Below are 20,066 nucleotides of genomic sequence, written 5' to 3' on the forward strand. Positions count from 1 at the left end.
TTACCAGCAGGTGTGCCTTCTTTAGTAGGTACCACAAGAATTGTATTAGCAAATCTTGGTCTGTGGTTTGCACAATCTGTAACCAAAGAATAATTAATTATAGCAGGCGAAATAACTAATAAATCAAATAACCGTATCTTTTTTTAAATCTGAATTTCGGAGCACAAAAGTCGACGAAACAGCGTGAAATTTGCCAACTAAATACATTGGCATGGGTACTTGCGTTGGTTTTAATATAATATCTAATTAAGCAGACATGTTGGGAAGAATATTGGAATAACTTGACATTGGTCTCGGCAAACAGCCCCTTAAAAGGTATTTACTCTTATAACGTTCAACATGCAGGTTAAAGACTGATCATTCTAAGGCTGTGACAAAATGTCCCCTGTGATTCAATAGAAAGCTTCTCTCTGTCAAAGAAAGTCAATGTTAATATGACTTGGAAAGAAAGAAGTTCTTGATATCTTACTACTTAAATCAAAGAACTTACAAGTGGTGTTACAAGGCCTTAAAGTGACGACAAGGAAGGCCTTAAAGTTCGCAATTCACGATCTTTGGAGATTTGCTTTAAAGAGATGTCATGTATTCAAGCCTTTGCTATGTTCATGTTACTTGGTAGGGTCAAAGAAGTGGGGGTTGGACTGAACCATCAGTGGCTGGGGAGGAACCATCAGTGGCCGGAAAGGTCACAAGTTTCTACATACTACTGTTGCTTTTTATAAAATTATTCGGAAGAGCCAATTATTTCATCGAAACCTTCGCGAGAGCCTTAGGTTGAAGACATTGGAATTAACTGACTTTTTTGACCAAGAGCTCTTCTAAGCCAGAATCGACTACATGCAGAGCTGCTTAAAATGATAAAAGCCCGTTTTATTTTGGTGCACTTAACAGGGACATTCTGAATACAGCAAACAGCGCTTTCAAAGAAAGATTTGCTGTTACAGTTGGTCTTTGTTGGACAAACCTCGGTTGTAATTGAATAAACATAAATTTACTTTATCAATATTGTATTGTGTAAATATTTCCTTCGCAAATTGGCTTAAGAAAATCAGCATTACAAATGAGTTGGAAAACAAAATCTCGAATATTTTAATGGAGGTAGATGTATGGAGTTAGAGAAATCATTATGTTTGAAAGAGTACTGAAAAAAGAGTAAAGGTGACCTCTGGGTGTCGGCGTTTCTACACTACAAGACATTGTAAAAACTGACTCCAAGAGCCGGAGTAAGCAAATGTCAAACGACAGGCCGACTCGCTCCTACAGGTGTCTCCGTTGGTGCTTTTACAGGCGTCTAGATTTTACTGTCACCAAGTTAGAGTAGAAAATAATAACATTTAATCTTTAATAAACCCAAAGCAATAGATGACGCATTCTCATACTTTTGCGATGGAAGTCTTATCTGAGTTTCAAGTTCAAAATAACCTTGTTTTGTCGTATCTAAATCTCATTATGTCAAATACTTATGCAAGAAAACGCAAGACATTTGGCAGAATATCAATCCTGAAATTAACCAAGGCAGAGAGCAACCAAAAAACGAACAGCGGTTGCTAGAGTTTTACAATGCATTGTGGGAAGATGGCGTAGATCCTCTAAATACATTTCTGTACAAACTTTTGAATAGTTGATAGAATTAATACTAGATTTACGCAAATTAAGTGCGCAAAAGGTTGAAACAAAACAAGAACAGAGGATTTTGTTTTTTCATGAAAAGAAACTAGCTTTTAATACATTTCGTGAATTCGTCGAAACGGAAATACTGGATTTGCCTTTTCAAGAGTATGAAAAGCGCGTTAGCACTCGCTTCTATGCTGTCTGCTAGCAAAAATCTAAATGGGCAAACAAAATTAGAAGCATCTTCATGATCTGCTTGCAATGTTAACAATGGGAGGCATCAGTGGAAAAAATTGGCGCCAATCCTTGCTGACAATTACCAAAGGCTCATATCTCATGTGTAGAGACGATTCAAAAGCGGCCTTGAATCAGATGGCCAGATTCCTTCGATCCATAGATAGCTCCCAATAAGAACTATTGTCAAAAGCTTCCACTTGCTTATTGAACAAACAAAAACATCCTATGAACTTGCTTAATGAACAAACACGGGGAAAAATGGACTCAACGAAGCGCCAAGTTGTCAGTATGCTTTCACAGCATCTTGCCACTTCGCAGGAGGGATTTTATAATCAAACAGAAATCGAGTGAAAAGTCGAGAGCGTTTGAACACCCCCCGCTCGACTACACTCAACACTGCTCGACAACGCTCAACAAAAATCGAGAGCAAGCTCAATCACCAACTGAATCGACGTTGCTAAAACGAGGAACTAGCGGAACGTGCGCAAAACTAGCGGAACGACCGAGGAATGACCGCGGAACTAGCGGAACGACCACGGAATGAGGAGAGAACTAGCGGAACGAACAGGGAATGACCGCGGAACAACCCGCTGATCTCAATGAAAGACTTTTTTAGATCGGCTGGAATAAGCCCCCATACCATATAATGTGCAATTTAAACTCCCATAGCAAAAGATTTTGTTGCAAAGAAAATTTCGAGGGCCCTGACAGAATTTCTTTTTTATCTTACATTTCATAATTATCTTTATTGAAGTTTTTTTTATGTTTATCTAGTCTGGTCGATCCATACACCAATTCGACGTACGGCCTCGTTTTGGAAATTTTTGGAAACTTTATTATACGACTTTTTTAAGCTCAGAGTTGGTATTATCACCATAATTTTAGCCTGGTTATAATTTATCATATTGTTTGTGCTTGTATTTTAGATTTTACAGAGAAATGAAGTTTGAAAACTTGTAAGGGATTTGACCGCAGAAATCACGCCCATAGTCAGCAATCACGGTCAAATCCCTTATAAAATGTTTATCTTGATCTCGTTAGAAAATCAATACCATTATAGGTGAGCAATACCATTATAGGAACGCTGATAATGATGTTCCTACAATTGATATTGATATTGAGAAGTTCTGTTATGGATGTGCAACATATTTTTAATCATTTTAATTATTAGTATAGTAGCGAGAAAAGATCACGTGATAATTTTTATTCGTGTATTTTATCTATTGGATGGATTGTTCTCTATTTCTGCTGCTCAAAATCTTTTAATGTGTAGCTAATGACGGGCCATTCTCAAAGAAAACTTGTGAAACCCGAACCTCTTTTTATCTAAAAATAGTCCCTTGCCCGTTTTAACTGATGTTTTGGATTTTTGAAATTCATGGGTTCTCGCACCAAAATTTAGAACCCCTCGATCTGGCACCGTTGTGGCGTGTTCGGGTTCCGAAGACTTAGGCCAAGAAATACTGCAATGTAATTCTGGTTTACATCAATCAACATAGCAAACACAAACTGTACAGATACAGCTAGATAACATAGTTACAGGACAGCAAATCAAAGTTATGAATTAACACATACTGACATGGCACCGAAACCCAGCTAGGGCCAACATTACACCGTGATTGGCTAGATTCACTTCCACGGGTGCAGAAACCCGTATAGTTTACAGGCCACCGGTTCCTCAAGTGGCTGGTTATAAGAGGAGACAATGCTTTCCGAGTCTGTAGAATGCTATACAGTACAACCAGGGGAGTTCGATAACACTTCAATGCATGGACTGAACAGGCATTAATTTAAGGAATTTTCATCACTGCACAAAACAGCGTAAAATGCAGATTTTTGGGGCTAATAGGGTGTGGCTAAGGGTGTGGCTAAGTTTTGACTGAACCTCTTTTGGACGGACCAGTTTTACATTGTTATTTTCAGTGTAATTTGGCCTAACTACAGCTGCTACTGATTATGTATAAATCTTACCAGAACATATCAAACCTGGCCAAAAGAAAACAGAGTAGCAAACCTGATAACAGGGAATTTTTTTCTTCATTTCCACCCTATGGAGTCAATATAGTATTTCTTTGTGAATGGGGGAAATGGTGTGGAATGCAATTACTGTGTTTGTCAGTTATTGATTGATCCTTAAAAGGCAAATCAACTGTTTCTAGCTGTTTCTTTTCATAAAATGCTGTTTTTAGGGACTTGATCTCTAATTATGTTACATATTTCAGTGTTCTAAGAACTGTCCAAAACACAGCCTTGCTGATATTACATACTTTTTATGTAATATGAGGTTTGTTTATATGATACAAATCTGTAACTGCTACTAATCTTTCAAAACTATACCTGGCTAACTTTATGGATACCCAAACCAAAAAAATTTTTCACCTTAATATAAAACAAAGATAGAAATGGTATTCACTACAATAATTGTGGCGTATTGTATTTCATACAAAAGAAGAGAAACAGGCCGTCATTTGATGGTGGTAGTGGCATTGGGTCTTTTGGCCATGCAATGCAAGTAATCCCAGGTTGTCGGAGGCCTTAGGATAATCTGAAAGAAGAAGCTTGCCTGCGAGCGGAGCGAGCAGAAAATATCTTGTGACCACGCCCCTTAGACTATCTTAAAATGTATTTCAGAATATTTCTAGCAGTTATTTTCTTGCAATCATTTTAAACATGCTTTTATTTCATTTGATTAATTCCAGTCTGAAAATAATTCAGATAATTACTTTATAAGACCCCACAGACCTTGGCTTATTCCTTGGAGTCTTAGCAATTACAGGATTTATTGCACTATTCTTTTTGTCTATTTCTTTTCCAATAATATTTCTATTTTATTAAAAACACTTTTTGCATTATGAAGTGCGTTTGTGATTAACTGTATATTATTTTTTTGTTAAAGCTGGTTTTAGTTGAGTTTTACACGTAGATTGATTCTATTATCTCATTTGACTCTTGATTATAGTTTGTATTCATTTGTCTTTATTCTTAAAACATCCAAATCAGTAGTATTTGGAGCATTTCTAAAGTGAAGTAATTCATCACTGCACATTTTTCAATTTATCACTGCACATTTTCGATTCATCACTGAAAAATTGGTCATCACTGCACCTTAAGTTAATCCTTGGGACTGAAATAACAATGTTGAACAGTTGTGAGACGGGGCATTGATTGAAGCGGATATAACAATTTCAGGAGATGTGCATACTTCTCGGTAATGGTTCAAATAATAATAAACAAAATTGCGGTAGAATAAGCTTTTATCCCCAAAAGGTTTTCCTCAAATCTGAGGGATGCTCGAGCCCCTTCGCACCCCACTGGATCCACCCCCTGAAAGTTGTTGCGTGACCGTTGCGAATTTACTGATGAATTTAACTTAATAAATTTACTGACTAAGTAAATAATTACAAAACTGGGCGTAACGTTACTTGAGTACGGAGGCAATGAAAGGTGTTAATCACAGTGAGACGATGGAGGACATGATTACGTCAGAGATAGGTCACTACACCATCACAATACTCGTCAATCCTCTTTGGGTTTGTTCTCCCTTCCTCTTGGAGCTACAGACTATAGTCGAAAATTTATTTCTTATCAGCTTGCTAAATTTTGGAATTCTCTTTCTCTTGAATTGCGTAATACAAAAAATAAACAAATGTTTAATAAGCACCTAAAAAAAAACTCTTGTATTTTATGATCACACTTTCGAATTGCACTCCTATTTTCTTTCTCTCTCTTTTTCTTTTAATTTCAGTTCCTTTTTTATTTTTACTTTTACTGTCTTTAAGTTGTTTCCTCTCTTTTATCGATTCTTGCTGTTATTGCTATTGACAAAACTTCATGTTTGCATTTTTCCTTAATTCTGTTTCTTTATATTTATAACATGTAACTTTCAGAATCACAAAAGCTCGAAATCTCTTCTGAGTTATTTCTACGTGTCCTTCAGTATTTCATTTTAAATGTAAAATATGCTTTTTAATCTTACAATATTTTATGTTAGTATTGTCGTATCACTTGTAATTATTTTAAATATACTGATAATAAATGTTGAAGTTGAAGTAAGTTGAATTGCTGTTTTGTTCTTGGATCTTTCCGCCTATCATCTCCTTCTGCGGTCATTCCCTGGTCGTTCCGCTAGTTCTCTCTTCATTCCGTAGTCGTTCCGCTAGTTCCGCGATCATTCCTCGGTCGTTCAGCTAATTCCGCGCACGTTCCGCTAGTTCCTCGTTTTAGCAACGTCGCCAACTGAATACAATTTACATAAAAGTTGGATATAACATGTAATTCTGGTTTACATCAATCAACATAGCAAACACAAACTGTACAGACACAGCTAGACAACATAGTTACAGGACAGCAAATCAAAGTAATGAATTAACACATACTGACATGGCACCAAAACCCAGCTAGGGCCAACATTACACCTTGAAGCAAATTAACCTATCGGTTTCAGAAACTTTTTCACCTGATTCTCATTCTTCAAAAGGGGCGCACAATTTCCAAAAAAGGGGCGCCAGACTTGCTTCAACTCGTCGAGGGAGGGGCAACTGCCCCTAGTTACCCCCTACCCTCTTAAATCCGCCACTGTTTCTGAGATTGTTCTTCGTGCAAAGATCCTTTCTAGAACGACAGTAAATCATTTATACGCCTCAAGCTGAAACAAATGGTTTTTGCCCGATTAGACCCAAGAGAAAGTTAATCCAAAAGCATGTGAAATTTGAGATTAGATAATCAACTTGAGACAGTATTTCAAGAAAGCCTACAGCTGAAAAGGCGGGATATATTGAGACTACATAAACAATCTTTGACTGAATTTTGATTGCTGTTGAGTTGTGTGATGAAGTTGCATCGAAATTTTCAATAACATTACAAATAATTAAACAACTCACCGCATAGAGAAGCAATTGATGCAGAAATTATAATGAAGACAGCCAACTTCATTTTCTTTCCTTGACTTCGCACACTTGAACTTCGTATTAAAGTGCACCTTTGAGTCATGGAAAAATAGGCTTTCTCTATAGGGGGTCATTTGGTTTCGGCGTGATCGCTGCTGTTTCATGTGATATTGGCATCCGTTGTTGACAACTTGCTATTAATGAAAATTGTTTTGTCAATCAGTACGAGGGGAGTTCATGTGACCAGTTCAAGGTAGCAACGCAGTCATGAAAATCATGACTCAGCGGATTTTGGCACTTAGGGTATACCATTGGGGTATACCCAGTCCATTTTATCATGACTCAATGCCTTTAAAAACCAATTTATAGTTCCTTTCACCTGTAACACTTTGTTGCCAAGACCCAATCACAATCTGAGTTCGTTTGGTACCGTTCTCGAATATAGAATGATTTGCGCACGTGGAACAAGAACCATTTGAGTCAGAATTTTCCAAAAATAAACCAAAACCTTTTCGAGGCTGTTTACATGACTTTTTCCTGATTGAAAACTTCGTATTTCTGATCCTAATCTTTATCGATCAAATAATCATGCGAAATAACTTCGGTAAAGCTTGCCTCACTTGAAGAGTGAAACCCACACGGAACAGGTTTCTCTATATGATTCCAATTCAGGAAGGTGTTCGAATTCAGCTTGTATTCAGGGTTCTTACCAACTTGAAGATCTCATATCATGTATACAGCATTGATTAGGTTATTGAAATATCATCTCAGCTCTAGAATAGCCGACTTACAGTAAGTCACTAACGGCTAGCAAGCAACCACGCTATCTGAAGTTAAGGCACTCCGGCCCCGGCTTGCTAGCCCTTTTTGTTTGATTGCCGGGGGTTTGAAACCACAAACACAAGTCAATCGTAAGAAAGTACAGGATAAACAAGTATCCATAAAAATATAAAATAAAGCAATTAAAAGCAATTTGTCGTGTAGGGAAGAAAAAGCATTGATTGGAAATAGATACGGAACTATGTGGATAAATATCAAAACAAAGGGGCGTAGCATATTGCAGTGAAGATTGCCTTGTCAAATAGAATCAAATGTTGTGGTTTAAATTGGATTATTAGAAGATTTCTGATTCAAATATAAGGAAAAGAGTGGGGCAGATTCCTAATGTGAAATTTAATTATTGTTTAACATATATTAAATCTTTTAATTCAGGAATAAGCATTTCTGTCATTTCTAAGCGAAAAACATTACGGTCGAGATTTGAGATACCGCAGCAATTTCTAAGGTGAAACACAATCAAAACAAATTCATTTTTAATATGAATGACCATAGATGAACAATTATTGTATGATGGATTCGAGAATGTTCAACTAACTTTTGTTACACATATAAAAGGATGAAGAATCAACCTTAATCTGACATTATCAATTGAAACATTCGGAGTATTTCCATTTTTTTATTGATAAAATAACTTCTGAAACATGATGATAAAGAAGTTTTATTCAATGCTAATTTTCTCGTTATTTTGCATGAAAGCTCGTACAACTAAAAGGAGAAATCCGATTATTGTTCCAGCCTTGGAAAATGGGAATGCGACCTTGTAGAAGGGGTATTGTTGAAATCCAAAAAAATACAAGCAGAATTCCATTTAAATGTTGCTGATGGGATGATTTCATGAGTAAACTATCTTAAAATCAACCAAAAAGCTCTTTTCATATAACTATTTCCTTATATAAAATTTTACCTATAAAAACCTAGTTTTCAATAGCATAATTTGATTCTTAAAAAATCACAGAGGCTCGTTAGCTCTAAGAAAAAATCCCAGAGTTTTCGCAACTATACCCAACCTTCATACATGTAGATGTTACTACGACATTAAAATTCTTATTCCTGTTGAGCTTAACTAAGCGAAATAATTCTCAACCGTTACCAACAGAAAATGATAAAATGCTATCAGGGAATTTTCGATTATGTAACACCAAGTGAAGATGGAATATGATGGGCCCCTAGGTTGATCGAAACCAAGTTCAAGAGATGATATTAATTTTAAAGTCTTCTATCGTAGTTGGTTAAAAAGAATGATCACACTGGCTTATTCATGCCGGCAAATTATAATAGGAATGAAAACCTCTCTTTGCAAAGGTATAAGAATTCGATAGTGACTATTGGTGGGAAAATAGAAATCTAGAACCCCAAGGCTTTAGAACTGAGTTGAGGCAGGCATACCTTCTAAAGGAAGGATAATGATTATAAAATAGTCTAGAAATTAGAATTGACATTTAGATATATCGTTGCAGAGACTTTTTCTCCGTGATAACAAGTTTGGATTTTGCAAAATAATTTTGCTGCTGTTTATCGTTCATTCTTGAAAAATACCAACTCTTTAAATCAACCTGCGTAACTTAAAAGCATTTAAAATAGTATAAAAATTTGTAATTTGTTTTAATTTTAGTTAAAAAATTGATCCTAAACCATCTGGAGTCACCAGAAGACATCTATATAACTAAGAATTGACAGCTAAATCATCATAAAAATTGGCACCTAGTTAAAGTAACTTGGACCCAGCAACTTACATATGCACCTTTAAAACAAGATCCAGAAAGAGTCTGACTCCTGAAAAAGCATTGTTTTCTTTGCAGTGATCTATTGTACACAAAAAGTCGTTTTTCAATCTTTAACCATGTAAGGATCTGGCCCACGCTGATTGGTCAATACAAAATAACCAACGAACGGAAAATAATCTTAATTGCTAATCAAAGAAAATTAGTGTTATCGATTTGATTGGTTCCTTGTCTTGACCAATCAGTCCGCTCAGCCCTCGCATGGTAAACGAGACCAAGAAATCCATTTGCGAACAGAAACTCCCAGCAAAAAGCACCCTACTTTTTCAAGAGACAGATTGTTCATGGTTCTGGCTCGAAAGTTGCATAAAGGAGCTGTTGGGTCTTAGTTTCTTACATTAGCTTCTAAGTTTGATTTTTCTAAGTCATTATTACGCATGCGTTCTGACTCCAAGACGGAGGGTTGCCTCGTACATCGAAAACTTCTTCTCGTTCGTCTCCCCAACAACTAAGTGAATTTATTCTGATCTCCTGCCTATGCTTCTGAAAACGTCAATTGAATTGACCTGGGCTCGCAAATAGTGTATTGTGCATCATATGACCTCGGAAATCGTGCAAAAGCTAGCCGCGGACAGAATTACTGAATTAGAATGGTTATTACCGACTATTTCGTGTACCATCATCTACCTTGTTAGTTTTTATCAGATTCTTCTTAAAAGCAATGGAATTATGTTTCTGCTAATAACTGTTCACAACCTGTTGTGGCTAAAACAAAGAGGAAGTAGTACCTTGGAACCATTTCTTTAATTCGTTTATGTGAGTCTAGGTGATATAATAAGATTCTACTGACACCAAAAGCAATATTTTTTAACATACAGATTGCCTTTAGCAATTGTGCAAAATTTTCAAACACAAAATTGAAAAGCAAGAGCGCAAAGCCAATAAAATAAGATATATAGGTTCATAAAAACAAACATAGTTCCGTATAGGTTGAGACATCAATAAGCTGTTTTAAAAAAGAAACAAATTATTCTGATAATTCAACCAATTATCGTCTGATGTTATAGTCAGTACACATGTGCCCTATTCGCAATATGCACTTAGCAGCATTGGTGACGTCATAGCAGATATTTAGGCGCGTATTCCGGTCTTTTGCACGAATACTTAGCAATGATAACTTTGTAGCAAGCAATCTTCAAATAATGTAAGCACAGAGAGATTGCTTCTAATCCTTAAAAAGCTGATCTGGATTTCATGTTGTAATTAGGGAATTTATTCCATTTCTTTTAGTTTACAGGGCAAGTTGTAAGGCAGTATCTTGTATTGATGCTTCTCCCTTGGATGAATAATTATTTTGAGACCAAATGAAACTAATAAAATAATTTCCATCCAAATCTTTTCATCTAGCACACGAAGACATTATTCAGGGCCTGATATCTCAAATGATAACTTCCTATCCCCAATGAATGGATTCACGGAGGTGGTAAAAACATCCTCAGTACCATCAACTGTGAGTAATCCAGCAGTGAGGTGGGAAAAAATGTATGCAAGTAACATTGGCTTGAAAAGATGTATAAACACAATAAGAACCTTGTTAATTTGTTACATTGGCTAAAACAAAATCCTTTCAATGTTTCAATAATGTTTTGTTATTATTATATAGCTCGTTGGAAATCAAATGTTCCTTTCAAACAATTTCTTAAGAGCAAATATGTTTTTCATTTGTCAAAAACACATTTGAGATGATACATCCCAACATTCAGGAGATAACAAAATTATCTATGCTTAAACTTCTAATTCTTTATACTTGGTTATTGAAACTGTTAATTATAACAATTAATTGTACAAACCAGATTAAGATCTTAGCAAACAAGTTATAGAAAAACCTTAAGATTTAAACAAACTGCGTTGTGTTTTATCCTCTTTTAAGCAACATTCATTTACAGAAGAATCACTATTTATTTCCGATACTTCCTCCCATTTATTGAAATATAGAACATAAAACCAAAACATAGACAATAACCTACGCAACCAATAGAATTTTGCATGGAAACGAAAAATTGTTATGGAATACAACAACATCCTTCTGTAACACGTTTTCCATCATCAAATGGTTATCGTTTTGCATTTTGGACTTGAAGATTCAAATGAGATAAAAAAGGAGTTTACGGGAAAATATTTGTCGACCATTTTGTGTATCCTAAACTCTTTTTATGAGAACAATTCTATAAGAACACGAGCCTGAAAATTGGTCAAAAGTTAGAAACAAATCAAGAACAAACTCAGGCAAAGCAACTGTGAGATGCTGTTTTGAACAATTTTTAATCTCAAAAACGAGGTTTTTGCCATCTAACTGTGCTTTTTCAGAGAATTTAAAAATTTGTCGGCAAATAAAGATGTCTAACTCATTTTGTTGGCAAAAGAGGCCTCAGCACCTTCCACAAGGCACAATGGCTAGCAATTGCACTGCTTATACCCTCCAAATCTAAGAACAAATTAAGAAAAATCCAGCCTGAACTTAGGTTTACTGGTTCTTATTGGAAAAATGCATACGATCAATAGGCAAGCAGTTCATACAATCTATGCAAAATTAGGGTTTGATTCCAGCAACGATGATGTTACCCCTGGGTGCCATGGAAAGAAGGAAACTAAGTACAGAGCAAGGGAAACAAATTTTTACTTTCTACAAAGGAACGGTCCAACTTGGAAATATAAATTCAGTATGTGAAGTTTTGAAGCAAAAACTCTTGGTTAGGATTGTATCGAGTGCTGTTGGTGCTGCAGCATTAAGCTCATTCCTAAAATAGGCCTGATGAAAACAGATGAGAATTTTCTGAAACTGAATAGGCCCTAAAATGAACCCTCTTTGAGCTGCAGTATCAGACCCAACTTGAGCTTAATTTGGCACTACAAACAAGCTTCCCGTACACTGCATCTAATTTGAACTTTAAATTTTTCTGTTTAGGAGATAAATGGATTCAAGTTTAGTTTTAAGACCAGTCTCATAATTTCTTTGGTTCTAAATGTTCAATTAGCGGAATATTCTAATGTCAACGGCAAAAAATGAAAACCCTGGAGAAAGATTTGATCACTTTTATTGATACAAGAAACCAGGGACGTCGAAAGGGAGGTTAGGAGGGGCAATAGGTACGGGGCCCGTGCTTCGATGGGCCCGTAATAAAGTAACAAGATCTACTTGCAATGCAAAAAAGCTGCTATTTCAGCTACTTATATGGAATCTATGCCTGTAAGTTTATCAGAGAGAAATTTCCACATGCCCTTGATTCATGTAAAGTGTAAAGTGTTGATTTAGCACATTCTTGTAAAAATCCTTAAAAATTTATCTCCACAATTGTACCTAAAAAGAGCGTTTCCCCTGTTCTCCGGCAAACGGCAAACTGACAGGCATGGCAAATTTTCTCAAGGGGTCCAGTTTTGTGAATTACTCCTGGGCCCGAGCTACCTCTCGATGCAAGAAACAATTGTCTAATTTTCCCAGAAGTTTGGTTGCAAAACTAGGTTGCATATCCCCCTTTCATTCTACAGACATTTGGCTTGTCTTGGCGCCATGAACTCTTTATGCCGGTTTTTGTAAGATTATTCCCAGCTTACAAATTTTGTAAACAAACATTCTTCCACACAGAAAATCTTAAAGAAGTTGTTTCTTTGTGGCTAACCCATTATTTCTACCTGTTTTTCATTTTGAACAAATTTTCTCAGCATTGAACGTATGCATTTCCTTAACTTCCAACTTCATACGAATTACTTCATTAACAAAATGCTTCATGAAAATATTTCCTTCAGGTGCTCTTTTAAGAAAGTGATGAATGATGAAAATAATGCCAATGAGTGGCACTCACAATTCCTAGTGTCAGAGATTGACTGTGACCAGACACTCCCAGAGAACTCATAGCTGCTTTAAAATAACCAAAATTCATGAAAACCAAAATCTCGGGCCAAAGATACTGGTAGATATGCCAAGGAATACCTATACTACAGTTATTTTGTAGGGGTAACTCAGGGCTATTTCAAAGTTCGATAGCTTTCTCGTTCGACTTTCACTTAGCCCAAAGCTCCTGTATCTATCAGGGCCCACGCCACCAATTTCAAGGTGGAGGAGACAAGTTCAATAAATCGAACTTGAATTTAGTGCTCCAAAACAGGTTCTCTTTTGGAATAATTTTGCTTACCAGAAAAGGGCCATGTCCCCCAACGCCCCCCCCTCCCGTAGCGTGGGCCCTGTTTATACTATACGTTGCAGCATATTGCAAAATACAGATTTTGAAACTTACCTCAAATCCCAAGTTGTTATGTACTTGTCCCAAGTTTTTACGTACTTCACAACAAGGATGCCAACAAAACAGAGAGGTTTTAAAAGTTCTGAAAAGAAGGACAAAAAGGTATAATTTTTCACAAAGTAGTTCTTGCCAGCAAAGGTAAAATCTACAGTAAAAAGGGTGAAATATAATCATGACATAGAATAGAAGCTTGTCACGGTTTAGCAAGGTTGCAGTAGAACGAAAGAGTGAGGGTGTGGTGTCAGTCACACTTCACAATTTATCAGCAAAATCATTCTGCCTTGCCTGGAAACACTGTTGTTTTTTTTAATAAACAGACGTAATGTTTCTTGGCTTCAAAGAAGAAAACTTTAACGAAAAACATCAGAATAAGCAGGTAGCGTAAGCAAAGTTTTTCAGTCTAGCCGAGGCTACTTCAAAATGACATTTCTTGTAATAAGGTAATGTTTATCATGGCAGGATAAACTGACTGTACATTGGACAAATTTCTACAAAAGTCGAAAAATTAAGAATCATGCTTGGTATTTTGCGTAATTTTCAGTAATAGAAAGATATATCCACTGAGCACGATGAGATTAACCACTGATTTCAATCTCCAAAGTAATCTGATAGAAAAACTATATTCCATAAACTACAAATGTAGTAACTCACGATATTTGAATATGACACCAATTTCTATTAAAGACAACAAATTTAGAACCATGCTTGGTGTTTTCGTTATTTTTAATGACATTTCGCTTCATATTGCAACGTCATCTGAGTGTTTTAAGAGATAGTGGCATTCATTTTTATACTTTAGCCAAATAAATGTAATGTTTGTTCTCTTTGCAAGGAAGATGTCAACGCTGTGAGAGGCTAAAACTGAAAGTAGGATTGGTTTGGAAAAGGAATGGAAAGACAACAAACCAAAACAGACTGACCAATTGGTGTTGCCATTAAAGTTTATGTCCTCAAAAACATGACTGGAACTACGGATTGCAGATCCCCTTTTATGATCTCAATGTGAGAAAGTAGGGTAATGAAATAGTAAACGATAAACCTCGACGTATCATACTTCAGTAACAAATCCACTGATGAGATTGACCTGTCAATAATACTGCTTAACATAACGTTGATTATCTCGAAAGCCTATTTGCCGTAGCGTCATAGATTCATATATTTCATTAGAATTTTTTCCCTAAAGGGATTAGCTTTAAAGTTTTACTTTTTCAAAAAGTCTGACTTAACCAACGAATCAATCAAGAATCAGGAGAAACAGGAAGATAATTTATTGTATTACGTAGGTTGGAGGTGTCAGTTTGTAAACAAAACGATTTTGCAAGAGGTACAGTATATTAATTTTGGCTTGTATAAAAAGGCAACAATGCAACTAAAAATAAACATATGAATGTTAAAAAAGAAGAAAATGAGTTTTGGTTACTACTTCGGCAGGAAAATATTGCCTTCAGAGTTTTTACTCATTACGTCTACTCGAATGTTAGTAATCAGAAGAACTTAAAATGAAACATAATTCTGGCTTAACGCAAGGACAAATTGTAAACCTCATAAGCAAGTGGTGCAAGTCACAAACATGTCGACCAAGTCAACAAGGAGAGGCACAAATCCCCAACAAGTGGTACAGTAGACGAACAAGTGGTGCAAGTCCCACATAAGTGGTACAGTTGACGAACAAATGGTGCCATTCCCAAACAAGTGGTACAGTTGACGAACAAATGGTGCCATTCCCAAACAAGTGGTACAGTAGACGAACAAGTGGTGCAAGTCCCAAACAAGTGGTACAGTAGACGAACAAGTGGTGCAAGTGTCAAGAATAATTAGAAGTAAGAAAATAAAACAAAGGTCAATGCTGATGAACTATCACGTTTCCTTACCACTCTTGTTCGAGTGAAAGTATTTAGTAAAGAATATTCTAAAACCTAAAGACAGTTTTTAAAAAGAATGTTATCCTGCCCAAGTCATTTTAGATGGCCCAAGAAATTAAATAATATACCCGCCTCGTCCTCTCAATATGTTGACGAGGCTATTCTCGAAGAAGATTAGAGGGAGGACGATAATCTCCTTCTGAGGCCAGATATTGATCCAAAACGTGAAATAGTCTGTTACTCTTTTGTTATCGCTGTCCTTCGTTAGTTGCATGTTTCCGTGCGTTATAAACCTGTTTAAACTAAAAATGCAGCGTTCGTAAAGAATTCAATGAAGAGATTATAGACTACTGAGAGGCTGTTCTTATGTGCTTCATCTTGAAGGTAAAGTCAAGTTTATTTAGGTTTCCTGAGACTGCAATTCGGACAACAATGAAAAACATTTCAATACTTCTAAGAGTTTCGTGCTAAGGAAATGGGAAAGGCCTTAACAAAGAAAAAGGAAGAACTCACGAATAAGTCTTATGTTTATTCCTGCTGGAAATCGCCATATGTTAGAGAAAAGAGAAAGGGTGAAAATTTGGGCGGCTTGGAAAGGGAGCTAGACCTATTAAGGGACGTTAGTTTTGGATCTCACGACAGGATTGTTCGTATTTACAAACAAAGTCCCGGCTTTGGAGTGCACTGCAGTGAAGAGGCAGGTAAAAATGCCTTGTTGACAGCGACTTCGTCTAGAAGGGAACACAATAATTCGAGTAACTCTCGCAAATTGCTGCTTGTGGTGGCATTTATGGAAAATGAGAATGATTAGATATAGGCCAAGAACAATGGGTATCAGAGCCTCTAAGCAGTGGAGCAAAGCTTTTAAGCAGGCCCGACAGAAGAGGGTCTTCCGTCCACTGTTGTTGGACTCGCCTCTAGAAGAGCTAGCACCCATGGTAGGGGCAAAAAAACATGATCTGAATTCAACTCTGTTTTGAACTCAACTTATAAGTACCTAATGAAATTATCTTTGAATCGCTGGTCAAATCAAAGCGGGGCTAAGGATTACCTTGTGAGAGGATTGAAATATTAGATTACTGACAAATGGTCTTATGATAAGGTACGAAAATTCAATCATCACTGTCTGGTTGTAATATCTAGAAAAAAGAGCAACGAATCATAGTGTAGCATCAAATGAGAGGCTTAAACCCAAAACGAGATAGGATACCTCGGTCTCTTTATGCCAATTACTTCGAATAGAATGACCTGGTCATTTCTGACTTCATGAATTTAAACTTAGTACGATATAAAAACAAACTCTGTGAGAAACTCGATCGTCTTAGTTGCAGCGTTCCAAACCTCGTTGTTATGAATACTGCAATGTAATCAGATTAAAGAGGATTTTCTGGAAAATCCTTGAAAAGAATGCTGGAACTAATTCTCCTGACACGAGGGTTCTCGTTTCGCGCTATTCTTTGTGTTTCCATTTTCTTGATAAGGAAAACAATTAGAAGTTCATCCACGAACAAAAGCTAAGTTATCAAAAGCAGGCACAAATGTGAAAGACAATATTATAGGTCACGATAAGCTTGGAGATGAAAAGAACATGCCAATTTTAGGAACATCTTCTACATAGGCAAATTGTATATCTTGAGCAAAACAGATGAAACTGGGATTTTTTATCCGACTTACTGATACTCACAAACGCGACTTTCTTTAAAAAAACATAATTTGAAAGAACGCGAACCTTAAAAATTCCAGGGAAGGCTTAGGCTTGACAATAATACTAAAAACATGACATAGTTTGAATGATGAGAACACTACAGTAACTGGATGGAAAAGATGTGTGAATGCCTAATGTAAAATGATGACATAAAATCGAGTCATATGAAGTCGATGTCGTTGTGAAATTGAGAACACAATAAGAATTTTTAAAGCTTTTTCCAAGAGTCTAGGACTTGACCATTCTAATGTTGTTACAAAAAAATGTTATTCTTTTGCCAGCATATTTGAACTGAACATCAAACAATTCAATCTAAAGCAGAGGAGCGAGCGCGTCTCCTTGCAGAAGCCCAACAGAAACGATAAAGACTTCAATTGAACTTACAAGGTTATCTCTCATCATGTAAGAAAATTCGTACAAATTTGTGGTAGAATTAAAATAAAAAAGGGGTTGAAGGTGCCATTAAGTACGAAATCTGCGGTGTAATTAGAATAAAAGAAAGGGACTGTCATTTGAGTTTGCGTCTAAAAATTTCTTTCTATCGGGTCATAGGCGGTTCATTTGAGTGATTTGTTTCTGTGCGGTTTTGTGAGTTTCAACTCTGTATTCAAACGTCTGGACATGAAGTCAGTTTTTGCAACAGCGGTTGCAACTGTTACGTTGCAAAAAGAAATTATTTTCTGCGCATTAAAATATCGCCTTATTCAATGTCAAGACAGAGACCAGAAAATTTGTTGTCAAAGGTCTGATGCCCTACAGACAGGTCACTGAAAATAAAGGAATCGCAAGTACTACACTCAGGACACGCCCTGTTTTTACAGTTTATCGAGAATGGTTTTGAAAATCGTAGATCGTTGATTGAAGGAAGGGATAACTTGCCTTAGGTAGAAAAATGGTGGATTCTCTCGAGACTTGTTTCAAAGGACTGTCATACTCCACATTCACTTCCTCCACCACACCTATAACAAGGAAAGCTTTAATCGAGAGGGCTTTAATCATATTCATACTTGCTTCGTGTTTGATCACAATCATTTATGAAGTAAATTAAAAATCATTGAAACTCGGTATAATGCTAACCTGACAACAAATGTGAAACTGCACCCAATTTTTTCACTAGATTATTTTAGTTGACATTTTTTGTAATTTAGTTGTATATTCTTTATATAATCGTTTTTATTTTTATATTTGTGTTACCTAGCAACCGAAGGTAGTATTAGAACACTAAAAAGCTATGGTTATCGAGCGGTGTCCTGGTCCTTCCTCTCGATGTGACCACACCTCGTGATTCCTATTCCTGGAACTCCCCTTACTGTGGACGAATGTTTGGTAATGTCAGGGACTCGAAAGACGCTAACCATTGAGCCATCTTCACATTACGTAATGTCATTGAGATAGTCATGATGTTTTACCGCCCTTGGTATCGCCCTTGCAATGTTTTAAAGTAATCTCGTAAGTAGGGAATTTAGTAATTTCGTCTTTGTAAGACATAATATTGGAAAAAAACTTTGGTTGAGACTAAAAAGCTGGGCCAGAAAATTAGATAAACGCCTTACAAATTTGCTGAAGCAATAACAGAGGCAGCAATATGTGACGATCCGTTTAGACTTTTCACCATATATATTGCATATTATTCTGGTTACAATGCAAATTAGCTTGTATATAAATATGATCAAAGAATCCAAAAGTTTTATATCGTCTTGATAAACCACACAAGTTTTTCATTCAGAAGTTTCTACCTTCTCAGAATTCAAATCGAACCACATATAAAAACATTAAGATATGTAGAAACACCAGAAAAACAGAAAGAGAGGACTTGACAGCTAAAAACGTGCATGCTGAATTCTTGTGTTCTATTTTGACAGTCCGCCTTTCAGATTTCATTACCAAGAAATTATTTATCAGTTATTGTAGACCTCATGTTGTTAGAAAATAAGAATGAATAACCAGAATAAAACATCAGTCAAAATTTATCTTGGCATCAACTTGAATGTTTCTTTGCAAAACATTACGTGGACCTCCCATGCAGGGATCCAGAAGACTAAACGATGCTGTAGGATAATATTTTCAGCATTTCTTTAAGCTTGTTAACGAGATAGGCAGAAAACATGAAACATTGTTGCGTGGGATTGAGCTGCGTGTCCTGTCGTGGATTATAATATTTAAGCATTATTTTTAGACTAAGGAATTTCGACTCTGTTAGATTTTGATTATTAAATTGCTTCTGTTCCTAAATCATGATTACTGGCAGGCATGCTAGCGTCAAAAAAGTAAAACATGAAAACCACCGTGGGTACCTTAAGCAACACGTGAAACACCGTGGGTACCTTAAACTATGGGTACCTTAAGCAACACGTGAAAAGATTAGAAAACAGAAAACCAATTAGGTTTATCAAAATCAAAGCCTGTTTTTCTTGCTGGTCGGTTTGATTGGTAAGTTTTATTGATGCGGTAAAGACAGACTCATATTAATACTTAGTAGTGATAAGATTCAATCAAAAACCTGAAGATTTCAACACTTGGGCACCGTTTTCAATGAAGCTTGTTCAATAGTTTGTACTGAACATGCCAAATACGTGGTACCCCAAGGCTCCTCTTAAGGCACACTTCTATTTATTACGGGCATAGACGGTTTTACGCGCTATTCAGCGAGAACTTGCCAAATCTTGATAATGGAATAATGGTTCCTTTTGTGTCTACGTTTTTCAGATATAATGATATATTTCAGATGTAATCATAAAATCTGGCAATTTTCATTATTTTGAAAAGGGACATAAAAAATTAAAATGGGATGAAAAATCGGACGTTTATCGAACACTTGACATTTGATAACGGATGAGAAATTTACGCAGACGTGGAGTAATCTGTGTACTTTAAAAGCTATAAACTTTGTTCAAGAGCTAAATGTA

At 36.2% G+C, this 20,066-nt stretch overlaps 1 protein-coding gene across 7 annotated transcripts in view; it reads right to left on the reverse strand.

Annotated features, from left to right (window-relative positions):
• LOC148958081 (cadherin EGF LAG seven-pass G-type receptor 2-like) overlaps window positions 1-20,066 on the reverse strand; it is a 58,613-nt gene that overhangs the window by 23,346 nt on the left and 15,201 nt on the right. For 4 of the 7 annotated variants that reach the window (XM_089113843.1, XM_089113848.1, XM_089113845.1 and 1 more), the window contains exons 1-2: window positions 6,729-8,147; window positions 5-76 (exon numbers count right to left, since the gene is read on the reverse strand). The gene's annotated coding sequence lies outside the window, so the exon portion shown is untranslated. Of the gene's footprint in view, window positions 1-4; window positions 77-6,728; window positions 8,148-13,587; window positions 13,676-20,066 lie in introns of those variants that run through there. The other 3 variants (XM_089113850.1, XM_089113849.1, XM_089113846.1) reach the window with 1 other exon arrangement.

Source organism: Rhopilema esculentum, chromosome 18, assembly GCF_057945365.1.
Source record: "Rhopilema esculentum isolate cy_ngs chromosome 18, ASM5794536v1, whole genome shotgun sequence".
In the NCBI taxonomy this organism is placed as follows: Eukaryota; Metazoa; Cnidaria; class Scyphozoa; order Rhizostomeae; family Rhizostomatidae; genus Rhopilema; species Rhopilema esculentum.